This window comes from Pseudonaja textilis, chromosome 4, assembly GCF_049901715.1.
Source record: "Pseudonaja textilis isolate UNSWEBS1 chromosome 4, rPseTex1.2, whole genome shotgun sequence".
Lineage (NCBI taxonomy): Eukaryota > Metazoa > Chordata > Lepidosauria > Squamata > Elapidae > Pseudonaja > Pseudonaja textilis.
In genome coordinates this window covers 68578628-68590945 of record NC_141993.1, presented here as the reverse complement: position 1 = coordinate 68590945, position 12318 = coordinate 68578628, and the positions used below count along the sequence as shown (strand labels likewise).

The 12318-nt window shown below is 35.2% G+C and overlaps 1 long non-coding RNA gene across 1 annotated transcript in view; it reads right to left on the bottom strand.

Annotated features, from left to right (window-relative positions):
- Positions 1-4950: 4950 nt before the first annotated feature.
- LOC148125879 (uncharacterized) overlaps positions 4951-12318 on the bottom strand; it is a 10284-nt gene continuing 2916 nt past the window's right edge. The window contains exon 2 of the long non-coding RNA XR_015743602.1: positions 4951-5313. This is a non-coding gene — a long non-coding RNA (uncharacterized LOC148125879). The remainder of the gene's footprint in view (positions 5314-12318) is intronic.

Sequence of the window (12318 nt, the reverse complement as noted above, 5' to 3'; positions counted from 1 at the left end):
ACTGAATTATTTAAAACATTGCAAGAGTTGAATGGCTTATTACAAATATCCTCATCTTGGAGAGAATCACTATGCTAATATCTTGATTAAAAAGATTCAGCTTTGGGCAAAATAAAAGAATTTCCACACATTTTCATTTCTGGGTTCTAAAGCAGGGGTCCTCAGCTACTGGGTAGTGGATCAGTATTCAAATGAATATATTCTTTTAAACAGTGATATCTTTTTTCATGCCTCAGTGAACCAGAAAACCAGCTGATAATAAATAATAGAAATATGTCAGATTTGTGCAAGAACTCAAATACTTATTTAGATTATTTTAGAAACAGGCATGGTTCTAGTACTTGTTGCATGTTATGGGGGAGGGAACAGAGGAATATTCTGAAGGTATTTCCACCAAGACAAATTCGTTGTGTGTGTCCAACCACACTTGGCCAATAAAGAATTCTCTTCTTCTCTTCTCTTCTCTTCTCTTCTCTTCTCTTCTATTCTTTTATATCTAATGCTCCAATTAAGCAAGAAAGTGAAAGTTACTAAATAAAAATATTAAAACTGAAAATATCTATCTATCTATCTATCCATCCATCCATCCATCCATCCACCCATCTATCCATTGTAATTAGCAATGATGAGCCTTGCAGCCAAGACAAGGGATGGACATTATTTCAACATATGTTTCTTTAGGACAACACATTTACATCCATGTATCCTTGTGATGAGAAATACAAAAGCTAATCCATATCAATTTTTTTGATATTTGGACCAAATTTTCTGGATTATAATTCTGGATTTATTTATTTTTTAAAATACATACTTAATAATATAGAAAAATTATTTACAAAATTATTTAGGGAAACTAAATGATAAAACTCTACTGAATCAATAAAAAGAATAAAAGCACTATATTACTATATGGTTCTCATCAATTTTTAATTTTACCAACCTCTGCATCCTGGAATTATGTCTTTAGCATTGATTACTTTTCTTATACATCTGAATGCTTGTGGGAATGACATACTAATATGAACAAAAAATGAAGTTCTTTCCATAAGACCTTTCCATAAGTAAATTCATTGCTTACACAGGCACATTAAGACAGCTGAGTCTTACAACAATTCCAAAAAAAGGGGTAAATGACAGTAACGACATCCATAAAAAAGCTAAATTATTTTATTACAAGTGTACTCATCTATTATAATTATGGGAGGCCTATAGTAGGAAAAGTGACATTTTAATGTCCAGACATAATCATGATAATGGGGGAAAATGTCAAAACATGCCTTATGACATCATAATGTCAGATAAAAATACATAAGTAGTAGGGTGTACATAAGGTAATAAGTACATAATGACATCATAGCACATATAATTTCAGTTGTCCCTCAATACCCACAGATACCCATCTTTTAAAGCCTGCTTGCAACAGAATACTTAACGAAGAAAATCTGCAGTGTCGTGTAACATGCTCTGCTCAAACATAGGTATTTTCTTAATATTATGGTCTAGATTACAGAACCTAATAAACTCAAATGTCATTTTAGCTGATCTGGCATGTTGTACCAACCTACCATTAATATCTAAAAATGTGAGTTAAATGCATGAGAGCCAATTGGTACACCAATTTGCAATTAGTTATTACATCAATCAAGTTTATAAATATCCAGAAGATATATACTTTACAAATGGATCCCACCAACTGTAGAAAATGAAAATAAAGCAAGCTATGAAAGATTGTCAGCAACCTTTCAGGGTGACTGATTCTTTGAACTCTTAAAAAAATAGCCAAAAAGCCTAACTAAATATTTATAAACTTATTTATGTCATTTATTACTTTTTATATTCCATTCCATATACAAAGTAAGTGATTTCTGAAATATTTATTTTGGAAGTTTGAGAGTGCTGTTAAATTGGGTCTTTGGAAATCCCATAGAATTTCTGTTATTTCAATACAGACTTCCTCCTACCGACAGGCTAACTAATGTAAACAAATATTTTCTGATCATCTTTGACTATCACAATGTGTTATACATGGGGCTGCTTTAAATTAACTAGAGAATGAGAGCAACTTAAAATGTTAACATCATTACACTACAGAGCAGTCAGACAGGTAATAAAATTCTTGAATTTTTCAAAGCCTCAATAATAATTTCTTTCCAAGTTATTGTTGATTTTGAGTATTTTATATTTGTTGGCCTTCCAATATTATAGAGCTGAGCATCAATGATTCTCCAAATTTTATAGAACAAAAACTCCCATCATGCCTTCTTAATGATCCTGTTTTCCTCATCTCTCCCATAAATCTATTTAATGTTAACAGTTTCTGATATTTTTCCCTAAAGTCTGTGCTTTTTTGAGCTGAAGCAAGTAATCAGAGCTTAAGGGCTCTTTTCAGTAGTGCCACCCCATTTTCTGGCATACCAGGTACCAAGCAGTTTTTTTATATGACCACATGACAATTTATATTAGTTTTAAAACATTTTAGTTTTTATTGATATAGGATATCTTCCTCCCTTCCCCTATATACATACATACATGTATATGTAAATATACATATTTGTTTTCGTACATATGTATGTATACACATATATATAATTCTGCATTACTGTTAATTGTTAAGAATATTATAAGTTATTAAAGAATCTCAGCTTAACTGAAAATAAATTGTAAAATAAATACTATATTTAGAAATGTTTTTCACCTTCTTATAAAATAACAGGTTTTTACATTACTGAAAGTGATTTGAGGGGAAAAAAAACCCTGTAACAATTGTCCTTAGTATGGTTGGCAATAAACCAATTACATTTCCATTTTTGGAAGGGCAGGTCCAATTCTAATAAGATACTTATTCTACAACAGAATTTGACTTAAGAAGAAATTGTGGCATTAAATCTGTTGTTTAAAAATTACAATACACCTCAACAATGTATACAATCATCTGTTATGTATGAATGTCCAAAATGGCAATGTATATAAAATAGAGATGTGTAACATTATCCTGTATCAACTATAGGCCCTAGCTAAAACAAACAGATGAAAGAATTTGCTTTTCTCGGTATAACTGGGGATGTCTACTGTCCAGTCCATCAATATAAATGAACCCAGTCATACATGAGGCACAGTTGAAAATCTGCCCCATTGCAGTAAAATTCCAAGTCCAAACATGTGGTTGTAATAGTAGTGCTATTTCACTTTAATGAAAACAAGCAAAAGCACATATTTCTCTTCCAGTCTATCTAAGTGCATGTTCATATATTACAAGAATCGGTTCTTTACAAATTATTCAACCAGTGGAAAAGGAGCAACATGAATTTATTAACCACATCATTTTTTGTTACACACAGGGCTGTCCTGTCTCTCAACAAAATCCAGTTAGTCAACACCGTTTATGCTCTCATAAACGAATACTGTCTGCAAGAGCAGAATGAGACAATTCTGGGATACCAAGGTCAAAAAACAGGGATGGAAAATACCATCATTCTAACCAATAAAACTGGAAACATATTTGTAAACAGTAGCTTTAGAAATTTTAATCATTATTCTTCCATTGAAAAAACAAGGCCTTAACTATATACTGTATATTACAAAGTCCATGATCTTCTCAGCTAACTTTTATACAAGTGATCCTTGTCTTGACAATATCAGTAACATGTTCAAATGCTACACAATTTCAGGATAGGAAGTATTCTCAAATCTTGAACTTCAATCCTGTTTCTCTTACACAGCAGAAATCCAAACATAATGACTCTCAGGAACAACTAATTATTAAAAGATATTACTTTCACTTTTCATTTTTATCCAGCACACAAAAAGTACTATATGAGCCCAGTTTTTCATTTTTCTTTTTGAAGGATATCGTGCTGTTCCTTAGATTAATAAACTTACTGCAGCATGAGGTTTCAAAATAGTACTACTTTAACATGACTCTTTGAGAAGACAGGGTACAGCCTGTAATAGCACACACCTTTGTCAGTGCATTAGTATTTAAGATGCAACCTGACTCTTTGTTTATTTGTTTTTGTTTTGCACTATCACAGATAAAACACAACTCCTCTTCTAGATTAGCAAATAAACAACTTTTAAAATTCCATCAAAAAATACAATGTAATTCTACAATAAGAGCATTTTCAAGAAGACAGAGACTGATCTTTCTGCAAAGTTCCTACAGCCTTAAAAAATAATTGCTATATCATATACCAATTAATTAAAAGCAAACATCTGGATGATTTTATCATCTGAAACTATCACATGAAACTTAATAATTTGGCTAATATCAATGTTCTAGTTATTGCTTTTGCCTTATGTCTTAAAAAGAATGATAATATTTACTCACTTTCAATGAATCAAAGCAGGCGATTACGCGTCCATTTTCAACTTGGCAGCTTTTCGATGGATGTGCAAATTTACATTCCGTATCTGGTCGTGAGCAAGTCCCTCTTTGGAACTCTCGACATACTTCCAGTGTTAGCCATTTTGTGTCCCGGATTGGTGTGACACTTACAGCCATGTTTAGATTTTACAGGTAGTTAAAATTGTCAATGAAATGAACAAATTAAAAAAGGCCAAACTGATAAGACTGGAAATGATGAAAAATGTCACCTCCAAAATATTTCCCCAGTTCCCGAGCCCAATGGTAAAAGATGTAAAATTGTGTTGTTGCAACAGCAAGGAAGATATATTCCCTCTAGAAAGTCACAGCATGAAACTGTCAATCAAAAGGGGGAGGGGGAGGTTAAACTTAGAGAAATGCTAGGATCAAAAGTAAGAGGAACATTTAAAAGTGTGCCTTCGAACTAGCCTTGTGCTCTCAGTAACCCATTCTGAATGCTGATTTGGAGCCCCAAACGCAAGCAGCAAAAAAAGGTGGCAGACCCTTGGACACAGAATTTTTCAAGCTGCTCTCAGGAAAAGTTGTCTCCACACACAGCTGAATCTGCAATAATTATTCGTTCTTAATTTTTGGTGTGGTGCAATTGGTAATGATTAGTTTGGCACAGACAGATGCAGCAGTTTAGAGCAACAAATCAAGAAACCGGTTTGGATATCTTTTTTTTCCTCCCCTCTCTGATTTTTTTCCCCCTTTTCTTTTCCTGGCAGAAGACTGCTCACTTTTCCAGCAAACTTTTATTTCTGTAAGATTAACTAAAGCAGCCTAGGGCAATGCCTGATGCTTAGAGGGGAGGGGTGGCTGGGCGAGAGGTGAGGGTAGATGTGGTGTCGTCGCAGTCTAGCTGGCAGCAAGCAAGGCAAAAGCAGAGGCTGCTCTAGAAGCGATTCCAAGCAGCAGAGATGTCAGGAAAGGCACTTCTTAGTACCAACCTGTAGAAAAAACAGATAGGTTAAAATTTACCAAGCAGCATTTCACTGATGTCTCACAGCATAATCACATTGCCATGTGCTCCTTCAGTCTACTACTTTACAGCACGATACTCTTTTCCGTTTCCAATAAAATACTTACAGTATAGCATATTGCAGCCAGCCATCACAGATTTATTAAAAAGAGGCCGTTTTCCCCTTCTGAAGCAAGGCATGATAGAGAGATAACCAATCACAGATAGGGTTGCAGCAATAATCTGGGCAGGAAGCCAATAATGTAGGCTGTCTTATGAAAGGTCGCGCCTGTCAGACATTCATTACTATGCTGTAAGCAGAGAAAATGTCCATCGGATGCTACTTATTCGCTTGCAAGAGGATGACCATGTGCTGGCTTTCAATTTACCCAACATGCAGTTAGAGGATTAAACCATGTTAGTTTTTAAATAGCTTCCAACAAGAGCCCAAGTTCTTGTAGCATCCAGAGAGGGGGGTGGGGTGGGGTGGAAAGAAAGATCGAGGTGAGGGACGAGCAAGCTTCGTCCTAGCAGCTCCGTTTTAGATTGCGTTCTCCCTGCTTTGCATCAAGCGAGCTCGGCAGGCACAGAGCACGCCTACTGTATCTGACAGATGAATATAAAAGGAAGAGGGGAGTTCAGAAATGGTACAGTCTCCTGACCTATCCCATTCACTTCCTTTGAAAGCTCAAGTCCTGCCTCTTTCTTCCAGAGAAGGCAACACTTTTTTCAAGTGCTAGAGAACTATTCTCTTCAGTAAGCAGAGGCGCTGGCAGCAGCGCTGAGGCAGGTTACCTGAGAACAAATAAAAACACCTTCCCCACCAGCCAAGGCAAAAGCCTGGCTTTAGCAAGAGGAGGTAGCCACAGGAAACCTGGCAACGCAGAGACAAGCCTGTATCTGGGACTAAAATAACCTCATACATGAAGCTGGCAAACCACAGGAGGGGATTTCAGATCAACATTTTCAGCAACAGCAGCAGCAGCAAATGCCAGCAAAGCTTCCTAATTCGCAGCAGAACCCATAGCTTTGGTCTTGTTGGCTTAAAATGGATTCTATTTAGGGAGCAGTTCACTTTGCATTTTTCTAATAGGGCACTGTTTGCCCATCAGGGAGGGGACAAATGAAGTAAAAGTTGATGATCGTTATTATTATTCAGAGTGACCAAGAACTGCAATATTTCTTGCCCCTTGGGGGGAAAGAACAGCCATTGTACATTTTATAAATCCAATTAATTTGAAGGGCGTTCAGAACATTTAGATAGTTTTTGTTTGTTTGTTTAGTTAACTGGAGAAGTACTGTTCCTTGTGCATTGTTACAATCACTGGTACCATGCTCACTCCTCAGGATTCATTGTCCCTCTCAATAAATTCTTTACCCATTCTTTAGATCAAAACATCTAAAACTTGAGAAAAGAGTGGTATAGGGCAGCCCGATGCACGAAAATGCCTTTCTAATCCTCTATCCAAAATTCTTAAGTGGTTTTTTTTTTGCTGGCCCTCAACATTTCTTTTAAAAAAGATCAGCAAATGCACAACTGTGTTAAATACTGTCATCTGTCTCTCTTGGAGGACTCAATGGATCAATGGAGAACTAACAGCATTGGCCCCGCTCTTTTCTTTCTGCTGCATTTTTAAAGTCACTTTAACATCACTGAATGAACTGTTGTAAATTGAGGACTACCTGTACTTAAATTATACCTTTTTGGATTAACCATGTTCATTCCCTGATAAATGAGCATCAGACTGACTCTTCAAAGGAGAAATCCAAAGCATAAACATATGAAAAGGCTGTTGATTCTAAAACATTTTCACATCTATCCCTTGCTGTACCAAGAGACATGGAGAATGCCATTGTATCTTTTTTTACTTTTATAGTATCAATTTAGCCACAAAGGAGAGAGAAATACAATGGAACCTGTCTTGTTACATCAGTTGAATTTGGTCTACCAAAAAGTGAGCTTTTTCCAAATTATATGAATTCAAAATGTGCTTCAATCATTAAGGTCCTCTGGCAATATTTATTTCATTTTTTTTTAGAAAAAAACCTTGTATTATTTTTCTACATAATTCAAGCAAGCATATCTAATACTCATTCCTCTTCCTATTTTTCCACAACAACAACCCTATGAGCTGAGTTTGGCGGAAAGAGAGTGACTGGCCCAAAGTCACACAGCCAGTTTTCATGCCTAAGGACACAATCTCCTGGTTTCTTGTGCAGTGTCTATTTAATTAAAATGTTCTTTAGAAGAGTTGAGTTCTTTTTCAGACCAGGACTAGAACACTTCCGAGGCTCTTCCAGCTCTATTCTGATTCTGAAGTTACAATATGTAAGCTATAACAAACTGATGAGATACAAGTTAACAGGATGACAATTTCTGACTATTCATTAGAAAGTCTGCTGCTGTTAAAATCATTTAATCCTCCAGATAACACTGATCTGGATGTTACAGGACTGTCTACTGACTTTTCCAGAAATTAATCCTCCAACTGGAAATTGTTTATTGTTTTCCAGGGAAGGTTTGCCTCTAAAATCAATTTGATCTGGAACATGGTGTATAGCAATGACCAGAATTATGTGGTCCAGATGTTCCATTCCCGTGTTTTACAAAACAGATTTTATACATCCTCACCATAACATGTGTAATGTGTCACTTGCCCAAAAAAATTAGAAACAGAGAGGATTTTGTTGAAAAAGTACACCTATATTTTAATACTGCTTAATGCCACCTTAGATACTATCAATCAATTATTGACCTTCCTAACATTTCATTTGCACTCTAAACAATAAAATGTATTAATATGAAAATTATTTGAACAAAATAGGTGGAATTTACCCATGTTAAACTTTAATAAACATAAGACTACAACACAAATGTTCTAAAATAAGTATCTTATCTACTCCAGTATACAGCTTCTAAAACAAAACTGAGCATCCAAATTCCTGCACACTGCCCACAACATAATAACTATCCTGGCTTTCCACTTGTCTCTGACCTGACACAGAGACACAGACAGAGACACACAGAGAGAGAGAGAGAGAGAGAGACAGAGACAGAGACAGAGAGAGATGAAGAGAGACAGACACAGACAGACTGACAGACACAGACAGACAGACAGAGAGACACACAGAGAGAAATTTAATGTGTGTGTGTATTGCTCAGATGTTGCTCAACTGGAACATCTCCCTATATGAAATCAAGAAACAATATAGTTTAACTTTGTAATTCTGAACACAGCAAGAATCAAAATAGCTATGATTTTTATCATCACAATAAAGGTCCTGTACAACCCAATCCCCTCTACTAATTTTTGCCTGTCATTTTCAGTTTTTTATCTCTAAGATTTATTTATTGTCCGAGTAGACAATGCTTTCTGGATTTGAGCGAACTTTAGCCATTTGGCAACAAATCCATGCGGTTGTTTCATTTGTTTATTTTCATTTGCCAATCTGAGCTGAAAAACAGCAATGAACACTAGCTGCACAACTGTCTTTTCATTGTTACCCTTGTGATTCCCTACCCCCATTCCAAATTTGCCTGGACAAAGTCTGAAAACTCTTGAGTTTTACAAATATTTAACTGTCATTACTCAGAAATAAGTTCAAGGTTCTATCTATAATCAGGCTGTCCACCTAAAGAGGTGACTCTTTAGTGATATACACCATGTTGTATTCTAAGAATATATAAATTTAAGAGATCTGAGAGGATAACAGCATGCTCATTCCCAATTTTGTCTACATCTGCATAAAACAATTATCAAGTGCTACAATGTTTGGATTATGCCTCTCTCTTAAATGGCACTACTATTGTTACAAGTAATAAGATATTAACAATATTATTATTATTTATAATTAATAAATACTAACTTGAGAGAGGGTAGGAAGTACAGCAGATATCAAAAGAGAATCTTTAGAAAAAGGCATGAAATTATACTAGAAATATTTCTCAAAGCAAATTTTATAAAGTCATGGTGACTTTTTTATTGATGAATATTCATTACTATTGGAAATGAAGATCTGAAAGTATCAAAAACAACGCTACATTGTTTTATTAAATATTTCGTCCTTTTCAGTGTCCTATATCACAATATAAGATCTAATCAATAGTACACAATCATAATTTCCTCCCAGTTTTATCTAATAATGTAACTGAAGATCTTCTTGAGTCATAATGATGATGAACCAATTAACTGTCTTGACTATTAATTTGTACAACAATTGTAATGGTCTCTGGTCTATGACTGTTGATCTGATCTTTCTATCAAGAACAGTAAATTATTTTTGTGCTTAATAAAACACTAACAGATTTAAACATCTATATAACTTTGAATCAATGAATTTGGAACCAATTTACAATAAAAGAGCCCTCATTTATCCTACTTATCTATAAGCATTTGTATTTATATTTTAATAGCCCAGCTGACTTTTCTGAAGATTTTTTTTAAGTTTTTAAAAAATCAGAAGTTACCAAGCTACAAACAGAATATCAGTTCCTACTAATTACTTTATTAGAGGCAATAACTTTAGGCAACACAAAGATTCTATAGTGAAACTACAAAGCATTCTGGAGAACTTATGCACTTTTATGGATATTTTATAACTGTCCCATTGAGACATCCATTTAATAAATAGAACAGTTCTCTCATGCTATCTAAACCCCAAACGAGTTCTAGCTCAAAATGACTACCTACCCTGATTTACATATTATCAAGGATAGGTTAGAAATCCTTGTCATGAGCCTGTAAAATTAAAACTCCATTACAGAATATCACAGGATGTAATATAAAATGTACAGGCTCAGCTGGCAAAAAAATAAATATAAAAGTAATATGTCACAAACCTTCAAAGCACTAAATGTAAAGGCTGTGGGCTAAGTGTCACAATTGGACTGCAAAGTGGGAATGGTTCAATCCTTTAGATAAAGAACATTTAGTATTTACAGGGCAATCTTCTAAGCTCTCCTTGGTTTGTTTAACTATATATGATGAATGATGTTATATAGTCAAATTGATCTAAGATACCATTCTGCTCATTCTATTATCTCCAAATAGACACATACCTCAGCCCTAAGACAACAGGGTTTTAAAGATAAGTATCCAGCTTCTGAAATCCACAGAGCAATAAACAAACCAATGCACTTGTGGTTAAGTATAATTTGATTAAATAACAACTTTGCACCTGCTTTCCTAACCAGTTTCCACAGAATTATTAAAGGCTACTCTATGTAAAGTATACTGCAGTAATCCAATCAAATGCAAGTAAGGTATGTGTTAGTATTGCTAGATCTGACATGCTCTGGGGAAAAACCAATTAGATTATAGAATTTTAAATTGGATCAGGGGATCCTGGCTATTATCATTACTTATACATTTGAACACCAACATTATATTAGAAATATTCCCAAACTTTGAAGTTGATTCTTCAAAATAAAAAATAAAAAGAGCTGTGTTCTTAACCAGGAATATTTCTGTCACCAAAATTAATCTTCCACCATCCACTCTATGATTGCCTCGACACTACTTCAGGACAACAGTTAAATGTCATATGCAATTACCTTCCATTTTGAAATTATTTCTCAATAAAAATTCATGTAGAAATTATTAGAATAAAACAATCTTGGGTAATAGTACATCTACAATTAAAGTACACTTACAATCAAAGCATTAAACCACATTTTCAATTAACTGATCTGAAACTGCGAAGTGGTAGGACGTTTTGTAATAACATTTATTATTTTATTTTATGAGGCCTTTATGCTGCTCCAATCCTAAATGATTCTGAGTAGCTTGCATACCTAAATACAGCAACAGGATTAAAATATAAGCATCATATACAAGCCACATGCAAACAACCCATGCCCTGCAGGAGACATGAAAAAGCCAAGACTTAATTTTCAAAACTCTAAGAAAAATTGGGGCTGATTTAATCTTCATTTAAATGCTGTTTCAGAAAAGTTTTGCAGTAACCGAGAAGGCTTTACCAAGTGATCCCTGCAGATGACACACTTTAAAATTATAGGAACAGAGAGAAACCTTTTCTTCTTAATGGAACCATGGGAGTGTAGATAATAGAGTGTAGAAAATGCACTATATGAGATACTAGCTCGATACCCATGCTTCGTTACGAAACTGTGTGATCGGGCTATGCAGGAGCCTGGGCTTTCCTTCTTTCTTCCTTTCCCTTCCTGTCCTCCTTTCTCCTCTTTTCCTTTCCTTCTTTCCCTTCTCTTCCTCCTTTCCTTTCCTTCTTTCCACCTTTCCTTTCCTTTTTTCCTCCTTTCCCTTCCCTTCCCTTCCTCCTTTCCTTTCCTTTCCCTTCCTTTCCTTTCCATCTTTCATCTTTTCCTTCACTTCCTCCTTTCATTTGCTTCCTTCCTCGTTTCCTTACCTTTCCTTTCTCCTTTCCATTCCTTATCATCATTCCATCAATCCATCATCTCTCTATCTCCCTATCTATCTATCTGGCCGGCCAGCCATCCAGCAAAAAAAAAAAAGCACCTTTTGGGACAACAGTTGGAGGATTGCATTTTACAAATCCTCCAACTGATGTCCCAAAGGTGCTTTTTGGGGGGGAGGCAACTGGACTTTCTGGTTTTTCTTTGAAGATATTTTGCTTCTCATACAAGGAGCTTCTTCAGCTCTGATAGGATGGTGGGTAATAAAAATACTACCTTTGATGCCAAAATAGCTTCCTGTTTAGAAGTATAGTTTGAATCCTTTTAGAGAGTCGCTGAGGCAACCTGGAGATTTGTCTGTGTCCTTGGGTCACCTGAGTGGTGCAAATGGCTGTGAAGTTACTAAGGTAACAGAATGTGAGGCAACCAGCAGTTGGAACAGAGTTCTTTTCAGGTGGGGAGAGAGAGTAAAACTTCTTAGCATCAGAGCGTGTTAATAATAATATACGAAATACTAATGTTCTGATAGTCATTTCAAAAAATCCTTTCTTAGCGAGCACCTAGAAGCCAATAGGAACATAAGTGCCAAATATCAAGTTT